At 41.7% G+C, this 14,063-nt stretch overlaps 1 protein-coding gene across 3 annotated transcripts in view; it reads right to left on the reverse strand.

The window, feature by feature from the left end:
* The window catches only part of casz1 (castor zinc finger 1), a 165,919-nt gene that overhangs the window by 80,357 nt on the left and 71,499 nt on the right, over nucleotides 1-14,063 (reverse strand). For all 3 annotated transcript variants that reach the window (XM_084553820.1, XM_084553819.1, XM_084553821.1), the window contains one exon: nucleotides 9,145-9,192. The gene's annotated coding sequence lies outside the window, so the exon portion shown is untranslated. The remainder of the gene's footprint in view (nucleotides 1-9,144; nucleotides 9,193-14,063) is intronic.

Here is a 14,063-nt window from a genome sequence, read left to right on the forward strand (position 1 = left end):
CAGTGACAGGGAAAGAGAAATCCCCCAAAGTCACAGTGGTGACACTCTACTAAATCCAATCAAACTGAGGAGAGAGAGGGAGAGAGACAGAGAGAGAGAGAGAGAGAGAGAGGGAAGGAGGGAGGAAGATATCCTCTTTGGTGCCTGTGTGTGTCCAACAGCATTGATGCAATAACACCTCATTCAGTGTTTAGCCCTTCTCAAAGGACAGGCAGGGATAACACTTTAAACCCTGTGGCTTTATCTCCTGCAGATTTTCCATAAAATGCCAAGCCAGGGAGCCGGGGCCATGTGACTACCATGTAGGTCAGGGCAGATGGGGGGTAGAGAGTGTGGGAGGTGAAGGGAAGGAGACAGAGTGGGGGAGGACGGGAGTTTTCTAATGGAACTGTTGAAAATAGCAAGCAGTAACCAGATTAGATCAATTAAGATTGTGGCCATAGCTGTTGCTGATTTGAGCAAGACATCAAGACTGATAAGGCCAAAATACAAAATAGTGGAATTAAATGTTATTGTTTGTTTTTTTTGTACAATGAGCAAAGTTGGGCCAGTGTCCAGCCAGTCTGCTAAGTAGTTTCTGAAAACAGATTTTACTGGAACTGTACTGGACGTCTTTCTAATTCTCCTCAGACCCTTGCTCTGCATTAATCAGCTGTTTAATATCCGAAAAGGGGTGCAAAAGAAATGCAAAATGGTGGGCGCCAATGCCAAAACAACAGTGTACACTTGTCGGCGTCGAAGCAGCTGAGCATTTTTGAGCTGTTTTGCAGTCAGACGCAAACTTGACTTCTTAAGGCTCTTTTAGAGTGCCGCTGGACATAGATGCTGTAACTTACGTACGTAGCCTGTGTTGGTGCGAGCCATTTATACTTGTGCGCTCGTCAGTCTGGTTCCCTCTGTAAAAACACCACCCAAACAATAGTCGGTTTCTACTTCTGCTTCACTTTCAACAATGGCGACTGAAACTTTTGCTGAAATTTCACAGAAATTTCGCAGAAGATGAGTCATACAAAAGTTTGAATCTCCGAACCTCCTCAGTTAACCTTTCCTCAATGTGTTCCATCTTTATTGATCCAAAATAATCAATTCGAAAACTGCGGAGATGGAGAAGCAGCTGGAAATGCTAAACGCTACTACCAAGCGGACCAATTAGGGCTAGGGTCTGCGCTGTCGCCGTAGCTTCTGCGTCAATTCAACGCAGAAGTCTAAACCGCCTATAATCCAGACTTCTTTCTCCTTTCAATAGTCAGTTGTTAGACACTTCTGTTTGACCATTAAGCTAAAATGAATTTCTCAAGCTTAACAATTAGTGCTAGCTGTGTCTAACCAACCGCTACATTTATTAGTGATCACTGAGCATCGGTTACTTCTCGACCCACTCTTTGCCACCTTTTCGCAAAACACCTGGTTATTTTTCGTGAACACTGTGCACGTCTGAGAATGTGTGATATCCAGCGCCTTGGGGGGAATAAAAACCAAAGCTCTCGTGCATATCAAACCCCACCTATAGGCAGGTATCCTGACCTTATAGCTAGTCCACAAATTCAATACGCTCTACATCTTTCATCCAAATCTTGGTTTCTATGAAAGCATTTTCTGGTGAACTGGTTGATCATTATCCATGACATTTTCAGAATACAGAGATATGTCAATATTCTGAAGCTCAATGGGCTTGTATAATTGAACTAAAGGCCCTTAGTTTCCATATGCTGAGGGCACGGCGTTCCCAGGGGAACACCAGTGACGCTTGATGGAATACAAAAGATGGACAGGATTAGGCTTTGTGCTGCTTACTGACCTTGACTTATTTTTTGACCCACATACTCACTCAATCACATGATTCCGCTCTGATCAATACAAGCCAGGTGAATTTACCTAAAGAAGTGCCAAAACAGTGACTGTGTCCTCTGAATATCTGCATCCCTCTATCAGTCCACTGGTGAGCTTTGTATAACCCGGCCTCAATCAAACTCAAAGGCACCATCCCTGTGAAAATAGTATCGATCAAAACTAGCATCTATCCATGCATAAGAGCTTGTTCCAATTGATTTTTCCTATTTGAGCTGAAAATAAATAAATAAATATATATATATATAATAGAGTTGATATGAATTACAGGGTGTTTTGCTTCAGTTCATCAACACAACCCAGATAATACTTTCCGTTGCCGGGGAAACATGATAACAGTTTTTGTCTGTTTTCGACAATCAATTACTTTAATGCATTTACGCTAGTGTTTACACAGAAACACACAGCAGTCTGTAGAAGTCACCAATACTGCGACGACGTGGTTCGTAGGATAAACATATGGGCTTCTGTAGATGCTCAACAACAAATAAATTATATCTCAGCTCGCCACTAATGTGCAGCTACACACTGCGTAATACTTGTTGTCGTCTAAACGCAGGGCACTGTTTAGTTCTGGGGCACCGTGTCAAGCATAGTGGCCCTTTTTTTTTTAGGTATATATATTATGCTAAATAAAATCTAAATATAACATATATATAGTAAAAGCTGCTGCCCACTTGCATCCTCCGTCTAAACTACCCCAGTTGTCACGTTATGCTCAAAGATTTGCTGTCTCTAATTCCCAAGCTTCAAGGCTGATCAGTGTTATTCTACTGACACTCCCCCTAAAGCCTTCTGACATTAAGCCTTTATAAGACAGTTATGGGTATTACATTGGTCTTGCAACATAAACTACTTTTTATTCCTTTACCACCACGTTTAAATAAAACAACTAGAGCCACAACTCAGCAGGCCAACAGGCTACCTCCTGCCTTGTTAACAGGCTATTATTGTACTGCTATCCTTGGAGTGTCTTCTTCTGTAGGTTTTCGGCTCGGGGGCCTCAACATTATTGAAGTAGCTAAGGTGCAGTGTTATAAAGGAATATGCTCGTAATGCCCGTTTAAATTTATTTCAACGTCCCTACACAAATTTTCATTCATATTAAACTGGGCCAGTAAGACAGATAATAATAAACCAATATGAGCCGAAAAAAAAAAAAAGATCAGATAAAGAAAACAGGGAAAATCAACTTACACTCCCCCCCACCCCACCCCACAAACCAAAACAGGCTATTGTAAAGCGGGTAAAGAGATTAAAGTCCATGCCACGGTAAATCGCAGGCTTACCTCACAACTAAAGCTCGTCTATGCTGACCCCTCGACTTAAAACTGCCAATAATCTGCCAATTAATCAGCCAATAAAATTAGCTTTAAGTTATGTTTAGTGCAATTTTTGGATCTTTTTTTTAGGGATCTCCTGATTAAGTAATTAATATGAGATGCAACTTCAAAAATGCATTCACGGTACAGGCTGTTTCACTTAAATCTCAAAGTTAGGGGCTGTGGTTGTGGTTGATCATATACAGTAAACATTAGCCCCAAACAGATGTATTCAAATTTTAATATTTTGCAATACATTTTAATGGCAATATTGTATACAATATGGGTGCACCACTTTGGCCCAGACTGGAATACTGTATCTTACCTACTACTAGATGGATTAGCATTACATTCTGCAGAGATATTTGTAGTCCCCATACTCTAAAAGGTTAAATTTCCTGTTATGCTACCATAAGGTTAATATTCAGTTGTCTATCTACATGCTAAATTAGCTTCTCCTTACTTTTACAAATAGTGACGCAACACTGATTCAAAGACAGACAGGCTCGAGGAGCTTTTTTATATTCTTAACCTGCCTAGGATCATCCAACAGCAGAGGTGACAAGTCCTCATAGCGTCATAGCAACGCACCGGAAAGAGGTGAAAATTAGTGTCCACCTGGGAGACAGGTATGAGTGGGCCTTACTAGATCTTCGTTTTTTTTTCTATTGTGAAAGAGGCTTCAGACACCCAACAAAACAAACTCATTTGAAGTGATTATATTAGCAACCTCATTATTTCCGTCACTACCCATAGCTGGTAACCATAGGTAATGACTGGAACATGAACTGACAAGTCAAGAGAAATCAGCAATGTTGACTTCCTACACCATCTGCCAGTTAATCTCACAGTCCTTTTTACCCAGTCACGAACAAGACTTGTACTAAGGGCAGCAGTGTTGCGTGGTATTTTTTTGTTGTAAATAATAGTAAAAGAAAAACATAGATCCCAGATGGTATGCTATGCAGGAAGGCATGGCTCTGTATGGCCACAGTTCCTCCCACATGACACAATGTGGGAGACACATGCAGGAGCATCCTGAGGTCACTTGATTCTTTGTGCCCACAGCCACAGATTCTTACAGACTTCTGAGCTCGCAATACTGTCCTCAGGAGAAACAAATGTTTTTTTTTAAAAAGTCTTGTCAGTCTCGGAGAATCAAAAACACGCTATGACATAGAAGCGACCCTCCGACTCCAACACAAAAGCGGTCAACAAGGAATTTAGGACACATCTTTAGGAAGGTTCACTAATTTCTAGAAACGCCAATAAATGGGATGTGTAGAAACCTTGCCAAGTGGTTTTGGTGCCTACACATAGCCAGTTATGACTGAAATCAAGAAATCAAATCAATCAAATATAAGACAAGTTAATGGTCTCAACCCAAGACTCCTGACTCAACGTCCTCCAGTGTTGACGCCATTCATTGTTGGCCTTTATACCACCTACCCTGTTTGCAAATGTATAAATAATCATGTGGGAAATTTCTGCTAACAATCACGTACGTATTTTGTTGCAGGAGTCATTGACGATTGACCGATTCTATCATTTCGGGAAAAATGGACCTCGTCCCACCAGTATCCAGGACTCCTGCATCCAAAGGCAGTGCTGTGCATAAGGTAAGCCCAGCTATAATCTGACAATACTGATAGTTTTGGCCGCATGGCAGTATTTTCCTGGTAATTTTGATGCGTAGAGAATTAACCGAATAGCCGTGTCATTAGTTTAAGTGCAAGGAGTACATTGGACATTTCTAGTATTACATAAAAAAGCCTCAGATGGATGTCAAGTCGAGACAATCGCAAAAACTTTCACATCATTTCTCAGCAGAGCAAACATTACCTTCTGAATAAATGAAAATAACATACTTAACTTATTGACAAAGTTTCTTAAAGCTCAACAGTCTTCCCTATCCAGGTCTTTGGACTGAAAATAATACGACGCTCCATCTTTCAAAGATGTACTTTTCCTAAAGCATTGTTGATTGCCCTGTGTCCATTACTTGGAAGGATTATGATAATATTCCACATTGTGCTCGGCGTGATGCACAGGAAATTCAATACTCAAAAGGTTAATGCAATCAATTAGGATGACAAAGGAGTAAAGTAAAACCCTCCTGCTCGTGGAAAAAAGGAGACAGGAGAAGAGAGGGGGAGAAAAGGTATTGAAAGCTTGAATGGATCCAGAGAGAAAAGAGGCACTTGAAACGACAGAAAAATGGCATTTATTCAGCGAGTATCGTCCAAGACCGACTAAATGATACACACACACAAAGTGTATACAAAAAGACAGGAAAAATAGCTCTTAGATGGTGAATTGCATCATTCAGCACTCAAGCAGTTGTAATTGAACAATACAGGAGCAATATTTTTGTTTGAAGGTAATCAGATACCCAAGCCAGGGAAAAAAAGTGGCCAGTACTCGAGGCTCGAGCATCGATTCATAACGCTCATAATGTTCTATGGACTTTTCCCCCGTTCTGAGTCAAGTTTTGTCTCAATACTCCGCTCCCATGTGCATTGTTGCATGGGCTGAATATTAACAGCACAACAACAGTGTATGGGAGAGGTATCTTTTGTTATTTAGATAGATGTTACAATGCCATACAACACAATGGAGTCTCATCATTGCAGATAAATGGATAAACTTGGATGGCGGTATTGAGCTCTACAACCATTGTAATAATCCATATTACCTTTTCAGTCTCACTCTGTCAAAACGGTGATGTATTAATCACATTTCAGCAATCCTCCATGGCTAATGATAATGTTATGAGAGTCTGGGTGGCAATATTTCGCTAACGCCTGCAACGCCTATTTTCTGCCGATAAGTTGTGCAAGGAGAAAAGCCTAAAACCTTGTAATCCACTTAGGTAAGGCAGTAGACTTACCTACTTCTGCAAACACACAGTCTCATAAATCTACTGCACCTTCACATTCTTAAAGACTGCCGTGCTTGAAGGAAAATACAGCAGATCCTTCCATCCCACTTTGTTTGTACCAAATGAAGACATGCTCCTCATTTCAAGCCGTTACACAATTCAGAGAAGTGTGCATGCACAGGCCCTAACAGATACTCTCTCGGTGTGTCTCATTCACACTTGTTAGAGAAAATAACCCCAAGAAAAAGAAGCTTAATACAGTCTCCAACCTGATATAATTTATTACACATTTGCAGCAGGTAAGCTATTTGACATTTTGTTCCTGAGCGGAGTGTTATAAACTAGAAAAAAAAATGAAAGGATTAGACTTAAAACATTGATTTTCTGCCAAGCACTCTGAACTACGACCTTTCTTAACTTCCATTCGGCTCCACTACGGACAAATAAAAAGGTATGTGGGTAACATGCACCGAAGCTAAGGTTAGGCGGTAACCAGGGCTTTGTGTTTTCACCGTAAGAATCCCATTTTTTCTTCAGGGGCACAACTCTGTAATTTGACCTACATCACATTTTTCTGTTTGGGCAGTTTCAGGTCCAGCAGCCACGTCACAGAAACAATGAGCCAAAGTGGGCTTTGAAGTCAGCCCTGAATGAAAACGGAGGGGCTGACACATGAAATGCCCTCACAGCTGGGCTGCCCCCAGTCAAAAGAAAAACAAATACTTTGAATGAGAGGGGGACACGCCGCTCCTGTCTGAGCTTCCTAAGGCCCTGAGCCACCACCGGGAGGTGGGCTTTCACGATATGCCGGTAATGATGGATGGATTGGGAAGAAAGTCTATTCACATGGAGATGTTACATCATAAATATTTACACAGGGCCGCCGTTTCCATGTAGTCTTTGCTTGTTTTGACACATTGGAGAAAATTTAAAAGGACGAAAAGTGCAGGAGAAAGAAAAGTGAAGAAAACGAGAAAGCAGCCTCTCATTTTTGTTGTCATAGTATACTGAGTGATACACTAATGCTAAACTGAGCTGCATGAGTTGTTGTTCTTTTTTCTCAGTGAGACAAATTATCTTTCCTATGGCGAACTGTGGTCTTTATTTACTTTTATCCTCGACTGAATGAACTCCTGTTTATTAGAGAATCATTGCCCTCCTACACACAAACTCTGAAAAGCCAACAAAACCCTCGACAAAGAGAGTCCGAGTTTCAATTATCAATCATTATCAAACCCGTATTACATCCTCCATTAAGACACGAATGAAGAAAAGAACCTCTGCAGAGTCGTAAACTAAAAAACACACCACTGCTTTATTTACCAATCATATCCAATCAGCAACTTTCACCGAGACCAAAGAGAAGTAAGAGGGAGACACAAATGTTGTTCGTAAGCAGCCATACAAATTTCTGCTCAGTGAGCTCAATTAAAAGCCTTGAAGTCCCCCGAGATTCTCCCTGTAACCAATGAAAACAATTTTGGCAGTTTAATTTTCTTCCCACTGTCTAAGAGTGGGACTCCATTTTCTAGTCTAAGTCCGTGGGAGCCAAAAGGAGAGGAGGGGGCGGGGGCGGGGGGGTGGATGTCATGCCAGCTCTGTGTTAGAGCGAGTTGGCCTTCATGATTAGTTGCATTAACATACATCAAAAGCCAATTAAACTAACTGTACTCAGTTATATTGTTGTTATGTGGTTAGATAAGAAGAGACTGAGGCCGGTACATGTGGTCTGCACTTCACTTGAGTCTTAGTTAACTTTGATTCATGACACTTCCAAAGCTTTGTTGATTTCTTTGTGTTCATGTCCATGCATCCAACCACCTGTGAGAGGAACTTAAAGGAGGAACGTCTCATCTGATCCTCCCGTTCGGAGTCGGTTTTCCTAACACATATAGAAATCTACGGATAGTGTCGTCATCATGTCGTAGGGAGGTACACTGAGCATGTATTTGGGGCTCTGATTGATGCAAGGAGTGTGTCTTCTCTCTGGTGTGTGAGTGACACCACTAGAAACAAAAGAGTGTGGTGTAGCCCTCCACCTCAATTCACAGCCATGCCACCCCCCGGTGATAGCCAGGGTCTCTGGTTTGACATGAGACAGCCCAGACTGTCACTTCTGAATGTTTAGATCCCTCTTGACTAGGAGGCCAGGGGCAAGGGCTGTTGTATGCATCCTCATGACAGACTCCCACATCAGCATTGTGCTCATACCAGCTAACATCATTAGCACAGAAGGTTTCATCTCGGGGAGAGGAAGAAAAAAAAAAAAAAAGCAACCCAGTTTCTTCAAGTCACAAGTCATTAGTGTCCTCTCGAGAGTCAAATTGTACAGAGGCAGATTTTTTTATCAGCAACAAAAGGTTTTATACTCTTGTTAATTTGGTGGATGTCATCTGTACTTAGATGTCTGTGTCTAATGTCTGTTACAGTAATAAATGCCATATAGTGGAAAAAATCATATTATTTTGTCAAGATGACAATGTGGGATGTTGCTACGACAACAACTAGACGTAAAGCAGGCATAAAGGAGCATCAAGTTATAATTAACAGAGGACAGTAATCTAGATGACAAGTGAGCGGCGTGCACGCTAGGATGAATTAGGATAAATTATCGGGGGGTTTTTTACGATGTGATTACAGACGGTGTTGTTTTTAAAAAATGCATTTTTTTTATGTAGTGCTGCTAAACAGCTGTTTATGTAAAGAAAGAAAAAAAATGGCAGTATTGGGTTGTTTCAGCGTGGCACGGCTTCTAACACACAATGTTAGAAGTGCATTTCATTCAGTATAGATCCCTCATAGTAAGACAGAGGGAGAGAGAGAGAGGAGGAACGAGAGAGAGAGAGAGAGGGAGAGGGAGAGAGGCCCTCTTTGGAAAACAGATACATCAGTGAGCCTGTATAGTGTACAACATTGCTGTGAGTTAATCAGTTGGAAAATAAAACGGTGGGATTCTAATAAGTCATTTGTCAATTTTTACAACCCCCAGACACATTGATCCACGGGGATTAATGAAGATGCCTGATATTGTTGGAGATATGAACAGGGGAGATGGTGGGGACAGTAATCAGTCATGTTGGGGATTTGTCCTACCTCGTTTTCTCTTTCTGGGGAGTCACTCCATACAGGGTCTCACCTCATCTGAGAAGGAGAGCGAAGGGGGAAAGAAAAAAAAAAAGGCATTAAAAACCCGGCGATTATTCCGGTTGTATATGCATGAACGTACACTTCTTGCAGCGTTCTTGAGAAATCCATACATTTACCCGGCTCATCTAATCTGCGGCGGCTGTTAACGGAGCAACAAGCCTCCAGATGATGCAAAAGGAAGATAATGTATGTACTTTTGTTCACTCCTGTCCTTTTGATATACAGAATAAAAGTGCAGATACCCAGGCCCCCGCGTCTCAGCTGGGGGAAAGGCATTGGAGACCGAGGGAGGAGGCTACAGTTTGTAAAGCCTAGTGAAGCACGGGGAGCGATGGTAGAGTACAGTTAACCACGTCCCTTCATATTTCAGCAGTATGACAGAAATCATTTCTTTACACATTTGAATATTTTAATAGCAGTCTTAGCTGACTTGACACTGTGTTGTAGAGTAAACAATAAAACTTTTCCATTAAACATCACATGCAAAACTTCCACGGCAGAGATACCAGGATTTCAAAGGGTCAAAGGAGGTAACGTGAGAGAATATATAGTTATAAGTGGAGCCTTATTCATTAGATGGTAACAACTATACATCTTTTTCTTGCGGCAGAAAAAAAGGGAGCGCCTCATATGACATCTATTAACACAGACATTGTTACATTAGGACAGTAACTGACTTTGGCAGAACCAGTTGAGTCACTCTTAAATCCTCTCAAAAGTTTCCTAACCTTGAGAGCCCATGCATCCCAGAAAAAAAAAGTAATAATAATTCTAACCTGATCTTCCTACTTATTTTATATCTCCCCTCAGCAACCTAACTTCTTCTCGGCAACAGTGCAGTTATTAATTCATGAGGCACTAATTAGTTCTTTGTTTAATTTTGTGTTAAACAGACTGACCGGAATGATAACGACTCGCGCTGTAGCGCTTCGGTCCCATGCCACTCCTGTTTGCTACAACAAGGGAGCATCGTGCGACTAGCATGATGAACCCAATTCCCTTCTAAGTTGCACTTCATTAAGTCAAAATGTGACAAGGAGCTTAGAGGAAGAACTGGCAGATCTGATCATACATAACAATGCAGGCCCAGTAAGTTTTAAGGAGGGAGGGAGGGTGGGTGCTGGTGCAGGAGGTGGTTTAGGGGGGAGGTAGTGGATTCCAGCATGCATGTTGATAATTTTCTATTTTTAACCCTTGGGGGCCGTCTTTCATTTTCCTTTAATTGTTTTTGTTCAGAGCTGCAGTGTCCTCTTTTTAAATTGCAGCTCCTATCAACTCCCCTGATCAACCCCCTGTGCAACATTGCAGGCAGACAAGTAAACAACAGGGTTGCCCTTTTCCATGATGTAGAGCAAATGCTCCAGTAACGTGCGTGACACTTTCCCACTGCACATACATACACCCGGCCACGTATAGACAGCCTACTCGTGAGCAGTTGGGCGACATATCAGAGGAGCAAATCAAAACGAACTTTTAAAAAAATGTCGTTTTTGGCTCTGTAAGTTGAATAACCTGCTGAGTGAAAACTAACTTAGCAGGTAAAGGATGACTGGTGATGTAAAGATGGATTAAGGTGGTTCCAGTGCCCATATTTTGCATGCCTTTTTGAAAAACTTTTTGTTGAGCATGTATTTGAAAAATGTATTATCATCAAGGACCTCAAAGGAGAATTATTGTCTGCAGAGTTGATGCCAAGTTTTATGTCTGGTGGCTTTTAATTAAGTGTACCTAAAAAGTTTCCACTACAAAAAAAAAGCAAAACTAGTCAGGTATGACAAGGCAGCACATACTTTCACTAGACACATGTCTAAAGCCCAGTACAGACAGTAGGTAAACCCTGCACTACACAGCAATCCTTGACTTTGTACATACATGTGGCAGATAGCGCTTTCCTTTGCAAACTGGGGATTTTATTTTTTTTTTTTCCACTGCAAATCATCTGCTGACAAGCTCCGCTAAGATGTTTAGCCTCTCCAAGCATCTTCCCACTGGCTGAAGATATGATAAAATCAAAAAGCAGACAAGTAATTACACTGTATAATAGGCAAGATTGGCATTTTCAAAATCATTTTCATGTGGATGGAAATGACATTGCACAGACTATTCTGTATTCACTGGTGCAGATAAATAAACAAGGCATGGAGAAGAAGGGGGGCATACAGAACGCACAGTACAATGGCAAGCAGGTCAGTAATTAGAAACTCTGTTTGCACAGTAATAATTTTAATATATTCATCAGGAAACAGAGCATGCCTAGCATGATAAAATCCCATCAAGAAACACATCCCAACTGCCTTAACCTTTTAAAAAGACTGGCAGCACATTGCGGCGAATCCTCAAAGAGCAAAATAAAAAATAAATGAAGACACGGAAATTAGAATAACACGCAGCTACGTCTCTATACTTGGAAATTTCACCATTATCAGTTTTCACTAGGGATAGGGACAGGGCTATTCAAATGGTTTGGTTCCAGGGAATTGTTTTAAACATTGATCGGTACCTGCAGATGCATGTGCCTCTGGAGCTTTTGACCTTCCTAAGTGAAGTGTGAACAGGCTAAAGCCCTGCAACACGGAGGCATGTTCGGCTCTGATTGTGTAAGTGCAAGGGGCCAACACATGTGTGTAACCTTGTTTGTTATTGAATGAGGCTGCGATGATGCTATGGAAATGATTGCAAATTGCTTAAAGAACTCCTGACACGTAAAAACCTTGACCTCGCCGCGCCGTTTCCCAAAGACAACAAGAATGCGTAATTGTGAGGAATTCAAGGTGGAGCACAAAGGTAATCACTGCCAACACTTTTACAGGAGCGAAAAACAGCTCGAATCCATTCATGTATGAAATATACGCATATGCACGCGGGTGTTCATATTTTAAGGTAACAGTTAAAGCAAAGCGTACCAGCAAAAGGCCTTTCCAAGTTACAGACAATAAACAAGCTGATCCGTTGCACACTAGTGTCTCAATTATTACAAATTTAAATAACAGGAACACACCAACAGGCACTCAGCTCAGAAAATAATAACCCTCTTTGCTGCAATGACTGCCAGTCTATTGTCTAAGTTTCCTGGTTTCATTTCCCACACATAAACTCAGAAACTTACAAGTTTACGTGACCTCATTCTACACGAAACAACCTCTAATTACATGAAGTGGAAGCCGCAACAAGAATACACTTCTCACTGAATAGGTCTGTACTTTGCGCCTGTGTTTCGTTCTGAGTTTTCAAACACGCTGCAGAGTGAGCAACTGATCATTTACTCATGCATATTTGACAGCACCTAGTAGGCCCCTTTTTGTTCTGTCACTTCTGGCTCCTATTCTCCTTCTCCCCCAGGAGAGGACAGAGTCAGGGGCTTGAGGGCAGCTACCTCCACAGTCCCGCTGTCCCCCTCCTAGCCTAATTTTTGTTGTCCAGCCCTTTGAAACCTCAGTCTCATGCAGAACCAAAGAATGGTGATCCATGTGCAACAAGTGCCGGTGCCATGGAAACCCCCGTTTTGCCCCCAAAATATTCCTTTTTATCCCTTGTGAAGACCTGTCACCAGGCAGAGCAGGCATCACACGACCCCAGGCCCAGCCATGACAAAGCCTATTTTCTGCCCGCGTCTTGATTGATTAAAAAAAAGGCTTTTTAGCAAAACCATGTTAAAGGACACAAAAAGTGACACGCAGAAGAAAAGGGGGTCTCGGGGATGGCCCAATCAGGCGGGTTCCCCCGGTTTTAATGCACAGGGGGAAAAAAAAAGGAGAAATATCATAATCGGCGTAAAGGAAGGGTCAGGCCAAGCATGAAACACGACAACAATGGTAATTGCGATAATGAGAGAAAAAGTTGGAAATTTTATTACAGCGAGCTACACCCCGCATAATTGGATTCTTTTACATTAAGCGTGCGATTTGAAGTCTTTTCCATTTTTGCGTCATTAAATACACGAATACTTTTTTAATGATACTGTCCGGCCGCCGCAAATGATGGCATTTTATCCCGGCGTACTCCAACTCCTCTAGATTATTACAAATGCTTTTTACATTAGGTCCCCTGCACACGTGAGAGGAGAATTACACATGTAGTGTTGTGCTTCACGTGTGATACGGGATCAATATTCTATACATGGGATGTTTTTTACGCCTCCGGTTGACCTAAGTGACGGACCATTTAAAACAGAGAGAGACTGGCTCAGCTGCTCTGCACGGCACCGAAGTGAGACCACATTACTAATTTATTTTAAAAGCGCAGGTCAATAAGAGAAGGCTACTGCTTACCTACACTTTTTAGTTTTTAACGGTAGTTTATGCTTTTTTTTTCTGTGATTTTTGCATTTTGGGCGTCAAACAAAACAGAAATTAGCTGCGTTGCGTGGAAATACGATGTGGAAAGAGGTGCACTTTCAACAGGATGAAAAGAAAAGAAGCGTCTCTCTCTCTCTGTCTCTCTCTCTCTCTCTCTCACTTTCTCTCTGCGTCTTTGTTTCTGTGTAGAGATGTGGAGCAGATATTTACCAAGACGATAGGCAGGGGTGGGGAGGTAGGGGAGGGTGGAGAGGGGAGGAGGAGGAGGAGAGGCATTAGAAGCGTCCACACATGAGCAATTAGTATTCCAGATCCTGATGGTTCTAAACACAAAAAGGCCTCACCAAATCCCCACGGCGGAGGTGTCAGACGGAAAATGACGAAAATCTGCTCCTTGACAGGGAGTCATTTATATTTTAGCTTCGTTCCATTATCTTAACGAATCCATCATCAGCCAATGCAATATTAACAGCAGAAAATCAACTCATTAGATCCAGGGGGATTTAATCAAGATTGCAATCATGTATGCGGTTCCTGGAGAGTTGGCTTCTTCTTTTTTTTTTTTTTTTC

This window comes from Chelon labrosus (genome assembly GCF_963514085.1).
Source record: "Chelon labrosus genome assembly, chromosome: 10".
Lineage (NCBI taxonomy): Eukaryota > Metazoa > Chordata > Actinopteri > Mugiliformes > Mugilidae > Chelon > Chelon labrosus.